Source organism: Sphaerodactylus townsendi, linkage group LG01, assembly GCF_021028975.2.
Source record: "Sphaerodactylus townsendi isolate TG3544 linkage group LG01, MPM_Stown_v2.3, whole genome shotgun sequence".
Lineage (NCBI taxonomy): Eukaryota > Metazoa > Chordata > Lepidosauria > Squamata > Sphaerodactylidae > Sphaerodactylus > Sphaerodactylus townsendi.
In genome coordinates this window covers 45,260,272-45,273,244 of record NC_059425.1, presented here as the reverse complement: position 1 = coordinate 45,273,244, position 12,973 = coordinate 45,260,272, and positions in this window count along the sequence as shown.

Below are 12,973 nucleotides of genomic sequence, written 5' to 3'. Positions count from 1 at the left end.
ATTGGTTTTTTAAAAAAGATTTTTTAAAAACAGAGAATTCTGGAGATCAAATCTGGAGGAACCGGTTTTGATTCCCTGCTCTGCCGCTTGAGCTGTGGAGGCTTATCTGGGGTATTCAAATTAGCCTGTATACTCCAACACATGCCAGCTGGGTGACCTTGGGTGAGACACAGTTCTTTGGAGCTCTCTCAGCCCCACGCCCCCACCTACCTCACAGGGTGTTTGTTGCGAGGGGGGAAGGGGAAGGAGTTTGTAAGCCCCTTTGAATCTCCTACAGGAGAGAAAGGGGGGGATATAAATCCAACTCTTCTTCTTTTAAAGTTCTGAAGATATTTTATTTGTGTTGTGCGGAATTGATCTACATTTCTTTTGCTACTGAATAGATATAGAAAATCATCACACATAAGGAATTTGAGAGAAAGAGTTCCATATTAGAAAATATCCAAAAGCCTCAATAAGTAATTCATTTCTAATTTTCATCTTAGGTTAATGCTAAGCAGAACCAAAGGGATTGGGAGATGTTATTGGACATGATGGAAAGCCCAAGTCGTCAGACTGCAACCGTTTTAAGTCTGAGCAAAGCAAGTGTGATGAAATCGAATGAAATCTGTGCTAGCAGCAAAAAAATTTCTCATGTTACACTGAACATTGGCAGACATTCCCTCTGAAAATATAAACCCCCCCAAAATTTGGATCTATCTCCAGCCCTAACTGGCCCCTTGAATGATATTTCCAGGCAGGCTTCCCCCTTGTCTTCTCTTTTTCTAGAAAGTAATTATTGGTTTTTCATAGATAAATAGAAAGGTCTCTACAAATTTGCTTCCCTTTGCTACCCTTAACCTTCAGAAGATTCTTCCTCTCAATAACGTCCAGATCTATCATCCAGAAATCAATGAATCCCACTTAAGACACTATCAATGAAAATCCTTCTAATTAGTCTAGCAATGAGAGGGAAAAGAACTCGCTGGTTAGAACACAGTGAAGTAGAATTGTTAGTAAAGCTCCATTTGTCTTTTGCCTCCCAGTTGCAGAACAAAAGGAAAGGTCAGCTATCATATCTATGGATGAAGGGAGAAGAATTCAGAAAAATACAGCTTCCAATGAAAAATAGCCACATTTGCCAGTGTGTAGGAGGAAATCCCTAGGCTTTAAATCTTCAGTTACTTCTAATGCAGTGCCAGTGCCTTCTTTTGGATTTCTGGCTTTGACTTATTATTTTATCTTAAAAGTGATAGCTAGATTCCACATCCACTCTAAATAGCTTATAGTCAGGACTTCACAACTAAACCAACAGCAACCAGAGGATAGGAAAACAGTAATATAGTTCAGGGGGGTAGGGGGCTTTGCTTGTAGAAGGTCCCAGCCTGATGAACGGCTAAGGTCTATGTCAGGCTTGACAAATTCAAGATTCCAGGTTGCCATGGTGCTAAGGAATTTCCCTTGTGGTGCCTAGTTTTACTTTTTTTAGCAGTGACATTATTCTGATCTTTGACATAGGGCTTTTGGGAATTCCTCGATCATTATCTAAAAGTAGTGTCACTTCTGGGTTCAGATGCAATCCCCTTCCCTTTCCCCACCATATTCACAGGCAGGTGAATCTCAAACTAACTACCCAGTCAGTTGCTAAGGATTTAGGGTTGCCAATCTCCAGGTGGTACTTGGAGATCTCCTGCTTTTACAGTTGATCTTCAGAAGACCAAGATCAGTTCCTTTGGGGGGAAAATGGCTGCTTGGACCCTATAGCAGCATACCTTGGTGAAATCCCTCCCCTCCTCAAACCCTGCCAGACTCCACCCCCAAAATGTACAGGTATTTCCCAAAATGTGCAGGTATTTCCCAACAGGTATTTCCCAATGCAGTCCTGTCAGGGTGTGTCTGGGCCAGCCAGTAAGGAGAGTGTTCTTGGGCCAGCATGCTTTGAACAAACCCTGATGAGGGCCAAACCCTTTTCAGTCCTTAGAAAAAAAAAACTAAGGGAACTGCATAATCTTGCTGAATGTGATCTGCAGTATCATCTGAATCCTGAACTGGGCCCACTGCAGACTACCCTCCCTCTCTGTCATCCCCACAGCATAGAATTGTCAACTCTGTGTCTGGCGATTCCCTGAGATCTGGGTGTGGATCCTAGGCAGGATGAAGTTTGGTGATGAGAGGGATCTCAGAGGGATATGATGGCATAAAACCCACCTTCAAAAGCAGCCATTTTCTCCAGAAGAACTAATCTCTGTAGCCTGTCTCTCTGGGAGGTCACCAGGGTCCACCTGAAGACCCTACACAACCTGGAGGACTTGCAACTGGCAGCAAATTGTGGCCTTTGGACATTAAGGCTCTGCTCTGGGGTGTCATCGTTGTATCCAAGGCTGCCAGGACCCTGAGAGGGGTTGTCAAAGAGACTCTTTAAATATATGTCTGACCCTAGCAAGGGTAGGTGGGTACAATTTAAAGTACAAAAGAGATGAATGTGCCATGTGGAACGCTTTACCCTCAGCCCCAGTTCATTACAGATTTGCTTATTAATTGAAAACTTTTATCCTGCATTTTAAAATAGCCTCATAGCAGGAGTGAAATGAAAAAAAAAATTAGCATCAAAACAGTGCTTAAAACAGAAAACCACAGAAAAAGAATGATAAAATGCCAATTAAAAGCCTGTGAGAACAAAGCTGGTCTTCACCTGGCATGTGAAAGCAGTCAAAATACTTGCCAACTTGAGTGTACCTACAGCAAAGACACCAGCATTGAGAACTCCCTGTTCCTGGTCACTGTTCACCAGATCTCTGAAGGTTGGGGTTACAGGGGCACAACCTTTGAGAGAGAGAGAGATGAGAGACATACGGGCACCTTCATCAGGAGCTCTTCAGGTTTTGATCCCATCTATGTCCCATACTGGAAATCAACCTAAATTACACAAAAGCTTGAGGAAGGGATTGCTGGGGTCCTCTCTGAGAATCAGCAGACCCACTGAACAAAATACACTGTCATGTGGGGGAGGATCTGCAATGAAGAAGAATAAGAAGAATTTGGATTTATGCCCTCCCTTTCTCTCCTTGTGAGAAGACTCAAAGGGGTTTACAAACTCCTTTCCCTTCCTCTCCCCACAACAGACAGTTCCGAAGAACTGTGATTAGCCCAAGGTCACCCAGCTGGAATGTAGGAGTTGGGAATCAAATCCAGTTCTCCAGATTAGAGTCCACCTGCTCTTAACCACTACACCACGCTGGCTCTCACGCCATGGTCCAGTCCTTCCCCTTTTGCTTGTGGCTTGCACTGATTTTTAGCTCATTTTTAAATGACACACTGAGATGGAAGATGGTGAGAAGAAAATTGCACTCCGTCTGGAACTGGCTGCCTGAAGCACGCTGCATCATGTCTACCTGTTAATGTTCCTTCTTTGTCAGTAACAAAGATCCCCCTTCAAGCCTAGCAACCAATACTGCACTTCATGAAACCCATTTTCCTGATGCTTGCCTCAGCAGCAGACAGTCTGTCACTCAACAGTCTGTCACTCAGACAGTCTGTCACTCAAATAGCAGCAGTTTATCCCAAACATGAACAAGCAATGTCATCCAGAAGCCTCTGCCAAAAAAAGCAGGAATATAGCCATGAGTCCCATAGCATGAGAAAGCTAGAGAGCCAACAAGGTGCTATTGCCTACCAAATTGCGGGTATGGAGTCAGCAACATCCAGGTAGGGCCTGGAAATCTGCTGGAATTCCAACCAATCTCCAGACTACAAAGATCAGTTCCTGTGGAGAAAGTGGTTGTTTTGAAAGGTTGACTCTATGACATTATGTCCTGCTGATGGCCCTCCCACAGATGAGTAGCTACAAGGGGACCGGGGGGGTGCACGTTGCACTGGGCGCGCGTCTTGGGGTGGAGGGGGCAGGCAGCAAACATTTCAGGTTTGATGAATTGTCGAAGGCTTTCACGGCCGGAATCACTTGGGTGCTGTGTGGTTTCCGGGCTGTATGGCCGTGTTCTAGCAGCATTCTCTCCTGACGTTTCACCTGCATCTGTGGCTGGCATCTTCAGAGGATCCTCTGAAGATGCCAGCCACAGATGCAGGCGAAACGTCAGGAGAGAATGCTGCTAGAACACGGCCATACAGCCCGGAAACCACACAGCACCCATTTCAGGTTTGGTTTTTGTATTTTTTAGTGTTTTCAGTTTTTGGCCTGCATGGCGCAGTTTTTAGGCTAGCAGCACCAAAATTTCAGGGAGTTTTTGGGGAACTCTCCTGATTATACCACCCAAGTTAGGTGAAGTTTGGTACAGGGGGTCCAAAGTTATGAACTCCCAAAGGGGGTGCCCCCATCCCTCATTGTTTCCAATGGGAGCTAATGGGGGCTACACCTTTGAGAGTCTTTTGGATGATTTAGACCTTATGAATGTAGTTCCTTCCTAGATGGTATAAATATCTCATGAATGTGTTTGGCATCACATTCACTATATATGTACTCAATCCCATTTTTACCAGCAGAGGCTGGAAAGACCTTCCTTATATTGAAGGGAAGACATTCGATAATAACTTATGTAGGTTAGTCAAGAGACTAACTGCACAATCCAAAGGGGGGGGGGGCTTTGGAACTGGCATGACTTCTGCGCAGCGTTGATGCCACCTAACACTGGTGTAAATTACATCTACACCTCTATTGGGCCATTTATGCTGATGGTGGGCTACTGCATGGCAGCACAACCCCTGGGCACTGTCCAAACCTCTGAGCTGGCAGTCCCCTAGCTTTATTTGGCTTCCAGTGGGCTTTCAGCTTGGGAATGCCTCCTTTTGATAGTTTGCTGCATAGGGCAGCTGAGGATGTTTTGCAGTTTTTGTGCTTGGCTGATACCTCTTTGGAGGTGGCATGGCTGCACCACAGCAGTGCTGTCCCCAATCACCCTACAATTACCTCCCCCTTTGGATTGGATGCCTGAGGCAAATTTGTTCACTCATTTACACTAATTTGCAGTGTTCCCTGCAGCCACACAGCAATTGCAGGGAACTGCTTTTTAAAAAAGAAAAAGAAAAAAGGGCAGCCTAGTCAGTGCTGTGGGGAGGGGCTCCTTACTTTCTCCCCAACAGCTTTCTCAAATGAAAACTGCATAGCGGGGGAGTTATTGTTGGGATGGCAATAACAATGGATCACACACTGCAAAAGTGGAGAAATAATTAGCGGGTTAATTCACTCGAAGTTATTCCATGCATGGATATCTGTGTGTGTGTGTGTGTGTGTGTGCGCGTGCGAGTGTGTGTGTGTGTGTGTGTGTGTGTGTGTGTGTGTGTGTGTGTGTGTGTGTGATCTTGCCTAGTAACTAACTAGGGTCTTGAAGTTTCTTTTTCAAGCTTCTGTGTTACTAGTTCCTTCCTTTAGTGCTTTCTACTGCAGACTAGGAGAGAATTCTGCACTGCACCTGTTTGATTATTTGTTCCATGCGTCTGAAAATTACATAACAGGTCCGCCACCACCCACTGCAGCCTTATTGCAGCCTCCAGTTGGCAATAGATCCGAACTCCTCATAATCTTGCACTTGCACTTGCACTTTATTATCACCTAATCACTTTATTATCCTAAATCACTTTATTATCTCTAATTTTCTTCTTGTCTCTGGTCCTCACATAAATTTAGTAAGTTAAATGTAGTTAGGTTATTTAACTGAGGGGAGGGCTAGAGGTAGTATAGTCAATTTAGTGGCAGGTTTCACGTTGTTAGACCTACAGTTATTTGTGGTAGGTTGGTTAGGAATTAGTTAGCTGCTACTTGCTTAGTAGCTGGATTGGGGTTTTTAGCTGTTAGGTTGGGATCTTTTTTTCGGGCTAGAAGAAGAAGAAGAGTTTGGATTTATATCCCCCCTTTCTCTCCTGTAGAAGACTCAAAGGGGCTTACAATCTCCTTACCCTTCCCCCCTCACAACAAACACCCTGTGAGGTGGGTGGGGCTGAGAGAGCTCGGAAAAGCTGTGACTAGCCCAAGGTCACCCAGCTGGCGTGTATGGGAGTATACAGGCTAATCTGAATTCCCCAAATGAGCCTCCACAACTCAAGCGGCAGAGCTGGGAATCAAACCCGGTTCCTCCAGATCAAAGCGCACCTGCTCTTAGCCACTGCTCTTAGCCACTACACCACTGCTGCTCCGTGAGAAGGGCACGGAGGTGGGCTTAAGGGGCCAGGGGATCCCAGTTATTTTGGGACAGAGTACATATGACGGTAGGCGGGGGCCGGATGAGAGGAGGGGGAGATACAATTTTGCTTGCCCCCTTTCTGGCCTCTGACCTATCCCAAAGAATGTGGGTAGTGGGGCTCAGATATTCCCTGCCTTGTCCTTGGTGTTGATTAATGCCAGGTCCATTAATAATAAGACCGTGACGCTCCGGGATTTTCTCAGGGTGCAGCAGGTGGACCTGGCTTGCATCACGGAGAACTGGGTGCAAGATGGCGAAACAATGGCCAAGGTCTCGCCCTCCCCCTGGGTTTCACATGTATCCACCAATCTCAAACCCAGGGTGGGGGGGGGGGGCCTTATGGCGTTGTTCATCCGGGATTCTATCTCCTTCAGGGCGATCCCTGTCCCAAGGATCACCGGTATTGAGTGTACTGGCCTGGAGTGTATGGCCCCGGAGACGTTGGCTGTCTTCCTGGTGTACTGGTCGGCTAGCGCACCAGGGAACAGCCTGCCGCAGCTGTTGGAGGCAGTGGCTGACTGGGAATTGCAGTTCCCCAGACTGATTGTCTTGGGTGACTTCAACATCCATGTTGATACCACCGCTTGTTCAGTGCTGCGGACCTAGAGTCAACCATGGTGATGCTAGGCCTCTCCTTAATAAACTTTGGTCCCACCCATGAGGCCAGTCACACTCTGGATTTGGTCTTTGGGTCAGGTGTTAATATGGTTGTATCCTCTATTAATAGAGTGCCATGGTCCGACCATTACACCTTGAAGGTCCGGGTGGACTCGCCGCACCAACCCTGTCTAGGCGATGGACAGATTTTTGTCCGCCCATGGAGACTTATGGATCCTATTGGATTCCTGAATGCTCTGCGGGATTCTGAGCCCCCTGGCACCCTCGATGAGCAAGTGAGGAACTGGAATTCCAGGCTCTCTGATGCCATCAAAGTGGTTGCTTTCTGGCGACCTCTGCGCCCCTGCTCCCGGTTAGCTCCTTGGTACACTGAGGAGCTGCGTAGGATGAAGCGGGAATTCAGACGTCTAGAGCGAGTGTGGAGGAAGTCTCGTGATGAGGCTGCATGAACATCTTATAGGATGTTTATGAAAGCCTACGAGATGGCGACGAAGGGGGTGAAGAAGGAGTATTTCTCATCCTCTCTCGCATCCACTAGCTCTCGCCCGGCCCAATTGTTCCAGATTATTCGGCTACTTACTTCCCTATCTGAGGGTTCTACAAATTCCCAATTGGCTATTGGCTGTGAGGCATTTATGAGCTTCTTTGCGGATAAGGTTGCATCGCTCTGCCAAGACCTTCCATCAATTGTTAATACAATAAGTGAACTGGAGGCTCTGTGGCTGTCTTTCAATCCATGCTTGGTCCAGTTTTTCCTGCTCACTGAGTCTGATGTTGACAGAGTCCTGGCTGCTGTTAGACCTACAACCTGTCCTCTGGATCCGTGCCCCTCCTGGTTTATTAAAGCATGTCAGGAGGAGCTACGACCCCACTGTTGAACATCATCAATAGCTCCCTTGAGCAAGGAGTATTTCCGGGTGGGTTGAAGGAGGCGGTGGTTCGCCCACTCTTGAAAATACCATCTTTGGATCCTGGCGATCTGGCCAATTACCACCCAGTTTCGAATCTTTTGTTTCTGGGAAAGGTAATTGAGAGAGTGGTGTTGGAGCAGCTTCAGGGCTTTCTAGAGGATGCATTGGCACTCGATCCCTTCCAGTCCAGCTTCCATGCTGGGCATGGGACTGAGGCCATCACAGATATGCTCTGCATGCAACTCGACCATGGCGGATTAGCGCTGTTGGTACTATTAGATCTTACTGCAGCGTTTGATGTGGTCGATCATGACCTTTTGGTCTACCGCCTGGCCATTTCTGGGGTCCGGGGCCTTCAGTGGATTGCCTTGTTCCTCCGGAATAGGGGTCAGCAGGTGTGGCATGGGGACCAGGCCTCCCGAAGGTGCCCGCTAACCTGCGGTGTGCCCCTGGGGGCCTTGTTATCCCTGCTCTTATTTAACATCTACATGTGACCCCTCGCTCAGTTGGTGCGGAGCTTTGGGCTGGTCTGCCATCAATATGCTGATGACACCCAGCTCATTCTGATGATGGAGGGGGGGTGACCTCAGCCCCTGCAGCTCTACAGCTTTGTTTGGAGGCGGTTGCTGGTTGGTTGAAGCAGAGCAAGTTAAAACTAAATCCATCAAAAACGGAGGTCCTTTGGCTGTGCCGCGGGGGGGGGGGGCGCACGGGGATTTTCAGCTGCCAGTATTGGAAGGGGTGTCCCTAACCCCTACTTCCCTGGTGTGCAGCCTGGGAGTCCGCCTGGACTCTTCCCTTTCCATGGAGAGCCAGGTGGCCCATGTTACCCAGGTTGCTTTTTACCATCTTCACCAGGCCCGACGACTGGCCCCCTATCTCTCCCAGGCAGACCTGGCCACTGCAATCCATGCAATGGTCCCCTCCAGGCTGGATTATTGTAACTCGCTCTACGTGGGCCTCCACTTGCAGTTGATCCAGAAATTGAAACTGGTCCAGAATGCGGCGGTGCAGCTCTTGCTGGGTGGTTCGTTCAGATAGCATATCACCCCCATGTTGCGCCGCCTACACTGGCTTCCAGTGGAATTCCAGGTCACCTTGGGACCCTCTGTGATCGACAGAGGCCAATTTACTGGTGGTCCCTGGCCCCTCCATGATGCGGTTGGCCTCTACCCAGGCCAGGTCTTTTATGGCCCTGGCCCCTGCCTGGTGGAACACCCTTCCATCAGATGTGTGGGGCCCTGCAGGATCTTGGTGAATTCTACAGGGCCTGCAAAATGGTTTTGTTCCACCGGGCCTTTGGTGAGGCCGGCCGCGGATTCCCCCTCCAGGATGCCCTTGTGTTGCATGTCATTCCATCACTGGCATGCCCAATATAGCATCTACTTAATACTGCTGCCCCCTCCCAGCCTTGGGATCGGGCATCGCACTCTTTGGAGTGTTGTTGTACTTTATTGTACTGTATCAATGCTGCTATGTTTTTATAGCCCTTCAGGGGTGAGGCCTATAATCTAATAAATAGGTAGGTAGGTAGACAGGTAGACAGGTAGATAGTTTGTAAATTGTTTTAACTTAAATTAATTTTATTGTGTGAAATATTGTTCTGGCCTGTGAGCGTAATGTTGTTTTTGGCCTGTTGTACACCGCTCAGAGCCCTTCAGAGGTGGGTGGTTTAAAATCGAATGAATGAATGAATGAATGAATGAATGAATGAATGAATGAATGAATGAATGAATGAATGAATGAATGAATGAATGAATGAATGAATGAATGAATGAATGAATGAATGAATGAATGAATGAATGAATGAATGAATGAATGAATGAATGAATGAATGAATGAATGAAGGTTTTGTTCCATGAAAGAATCTTCAGCCTGGACTTCTATTTATTTGCAAAGCTGCAGCATCTATCAGTTATTTTACCGGGTTTTCTGCTCCTCATGGAAGATCTGTGCCTGGGCAGACTAGTGCAAATGAGTGACCAAGTGTGTGCTGTAGTCCCTGGTTCAAGCCTTTCCTCCACTTAAAACAGGTTCTGTAACAAGGAAGCAGAAGCTTCCCATCCCAGTTGCCTACCTCCTGCTACCAGTTTACCAACCTGCCAACTGCTTGCCTGTCACACAACTGCTGCCCTTCTCATGAGTCTTTAAAATAGTATAGCAAGCAACATTTACCAGTTCTGCAACTCTTGTGGAATCCCTTCTTCTTACAAGTTCAACCACCATTCCTGATTGCCAATGCAACGAAAATGGTGGCCAAAACAGAAGTGATCTCCCAGGAGTTCAAGAACCCCTGTAGGCATGTGTGGCATACTATGCTATTTTTCTAAACCTGTTGAAGCATAGAAGGAAGGAGGATTATGACCTTCAGAGTTACCAGCACCAATAAGTTTAGCAGTGTCAGCAATGCAGGTGCTGGAAGTGGCTATTACTGCAGTGAAGCAGGGGGCAGCAGTGACTGCTCTCAGCTTTGCCCTTCCATCAGCAATGGAGAGAATAATAATTCTGAGCAACGTTACCATGTTGTTATAAGGATGGCTATTTAGATAATGTGTGTGAAGCACATTGAACATTTAAAAGTACTATCCAGTTGTTAAATATTATACAACAATAACCAGCCGTGTTCCTGTCTTACAGAATATGCTGTTAAAATGCACAAACACATGCTCAATGGTTATCTATTTTCCCACTCCTCCCTTTCCTTCTCTGCTAAATCACATTGTAGGGGACAAGGCCATCTACACTGAAACATGACATGGATTTAAATCCTTGTTCCGTGGACTGGGATCAGGATATCTCCTGTGTTTGACTTACTATTTGTTTTTGTTAATTGCCTGTCCCCTTTCCTCAGTGACTGATGGATGATTCATCCTTATCAATCTTCCCATGAGTCATGAGATTAGTTAACAACTACTGCTGAAAAAGTTCAACCGAGCCACCCCCTGTAGGAAAAAGATGATGTTCTATGTTTGCAAAGGAGTAACTGTGATAGTCTGTCATTGTCAAATAAAAGAGAAGTCCAGCAGCATCTTAAAGACTAACAAAAAAAAATTTCAGTATGAGTTTTCATGAGGCACAACTCACTTCAGGCTGGGATGGGTGAGGCATGGGATGGTGGTCTTTGACAACAGTATGATGTCACTTAAGGGAAACCCCCAGAAATGATGTCTGTAAGATCAGTTCCCCCTGTCCTGGCCAGGCAAGGAGCTCTTAGGAGACAAAATGTAACTTATGCTTTGCCTGAATAGTCCTTTGGTCTGTTACTCTTGTGATGCAATAGGATGGAAGTGGTGACTTTATTTCTTTCACTTTGTGCTCTCCCATCTTTATAATTTATAATAAACAATAAAATTGTTCTTTAACTGCTCAGCTGGGCACCTGTTAGACAGGTAGAGGAATCTGCTTTGAGAGAACACAAAAACAATCCCTTTCCCTCTGTCAGAAAATAAAAAGCAGACATCAAAGTCTCTTTAAAGTAAAAAGATGGAATAAGAAGATTTTATTTACAAGAGAAATGAATTTTGGCAAAGGAACAACTATTTATAAACAAGGGGCTGGGATATTCTTATATACAAGTAGTTACTGTATCTTTCTTCACAAGTGCTAATTTAATTTTAAATTTAATTTTAAATAAACATACACACACCAGTTTTGGTGACACTATATTCAGTTGGTCTTACTATTAGGTTGAAAATACCTTCTTTTTACCCACAGGTAAGTAGTTCAAAAACAGTTCCTTAAACACTAGCTTCTACATAATCCTTTCCACTACATATGTCTAGCCCACACATTGCTTCAAAGAGCAGGAATTCCAGCTATCCCTCACAAAGCCAATTTCTATCCTTATCTATATAATACAAATCTCACACTCTCATAAGCTTCCCTACTTAGTATCTGTGGGGTTTTCCTCAGAGTAAAATAACCAAGCAACCCATGTGTTTATTGAGTGTCACTGTTTTTGTTTTCACCAGGATGTACAGATTCTCCTTTTAAACTGACCCTCCAGTCCCTTAAACTGAGGAGTTTAACCAACTTAGAGTGGAGTCCAATCAGCACACAAGCTCACTCTGATGAGATCTCTCAAACCATCAGAGAACAGAGATACACAAACACCCACTCATTCTGGCCCTCAGATTAGAGTTCTTAAAAAATCTCACCCAGCCTTTAGTACTCTGCCTTTCATAGCCAGCCAATCACAAGCAGTTCTGACTTAATTCCTGTATGTGCTGCAGTCCACTTGCAGAAAATAAGGCCAAGTGTTGGTAATCATCACAAAGTCACCTTTCTATAGGTATCACCAGAAATTCTATGGAAAAATCATAACATTTCCAGTGATGTTTAAGGAGAACTGATCTCATATCTGGGTTCTCCTGGAAGTGACATCATGCCATGACCTTTTTTAAAAAATGGGAACAAGAAACAGGGGCAGGGGATGTCCCACTCCAACATGGATCTAGCCATCCTGTCTTAGATATGTGAAGGGCAGGACTTTTGTTGTGATAATTCTCACTGGTACTGAGTGCCAGCACTTTTGGGGGAACAGCAAATCAACAACAGAATACTTTAGTGCCCATTTGGAAAGGTGAGTAGAAATAAAATGCACTGCTTTGAACTCACAACTGCTTTGAACTTTGTGGTGGCCTTAGGTTAGGGAAGCCCAAGTTTCTTATTCTCAGACTGCTATTTACACCCTAGAGTTAATAATACTTATCTACTTTACAGGGTTGTTGTAAACATTTTCAGATATGGCCTGCATCCAACCACACCATTAAGAAAGGTTAAGTACCCTTAGCTCAAAAGGGAACAGCAGCAATGCCCCTCTTCAGCTGCAGCCTACTCAGCCCTCCAAAATTTTATTCCTATGGATTAGTAGACCCTCAAGAAGAACCAAGTGGGGATCTACAGAGCGAGAGGAGAATTGTTGGAAATTGGTACATCCATATATTTAAGTACTGGCAATTTTTTATTACTAAAAAGCTCTGGTGAAGGGAAAAATACTTCAGATTCTTATTATGTGGAAGAGTTTAGGACAGGGAAGGAACTGAGGTAGAAAGGAATTGTGTGAATTCTGTTGTGAAACAAAGTTGGCATCTAGGTCTGTTGCAAGGTTTGGTTCCTGGGTTTGTGTCTGTGTAGGGTAATCATGGTTGGTGGTAAGAAGCTGTTTTAAGTTGGAAGCTTGCAAGAAAAGCTTGTCACTCAAAGCTTGGAAAAGAGCCTCTTTATCTAGAAGAGACTGTAACTCATTGACAATATGTTGAAGCAGTTTAAGGT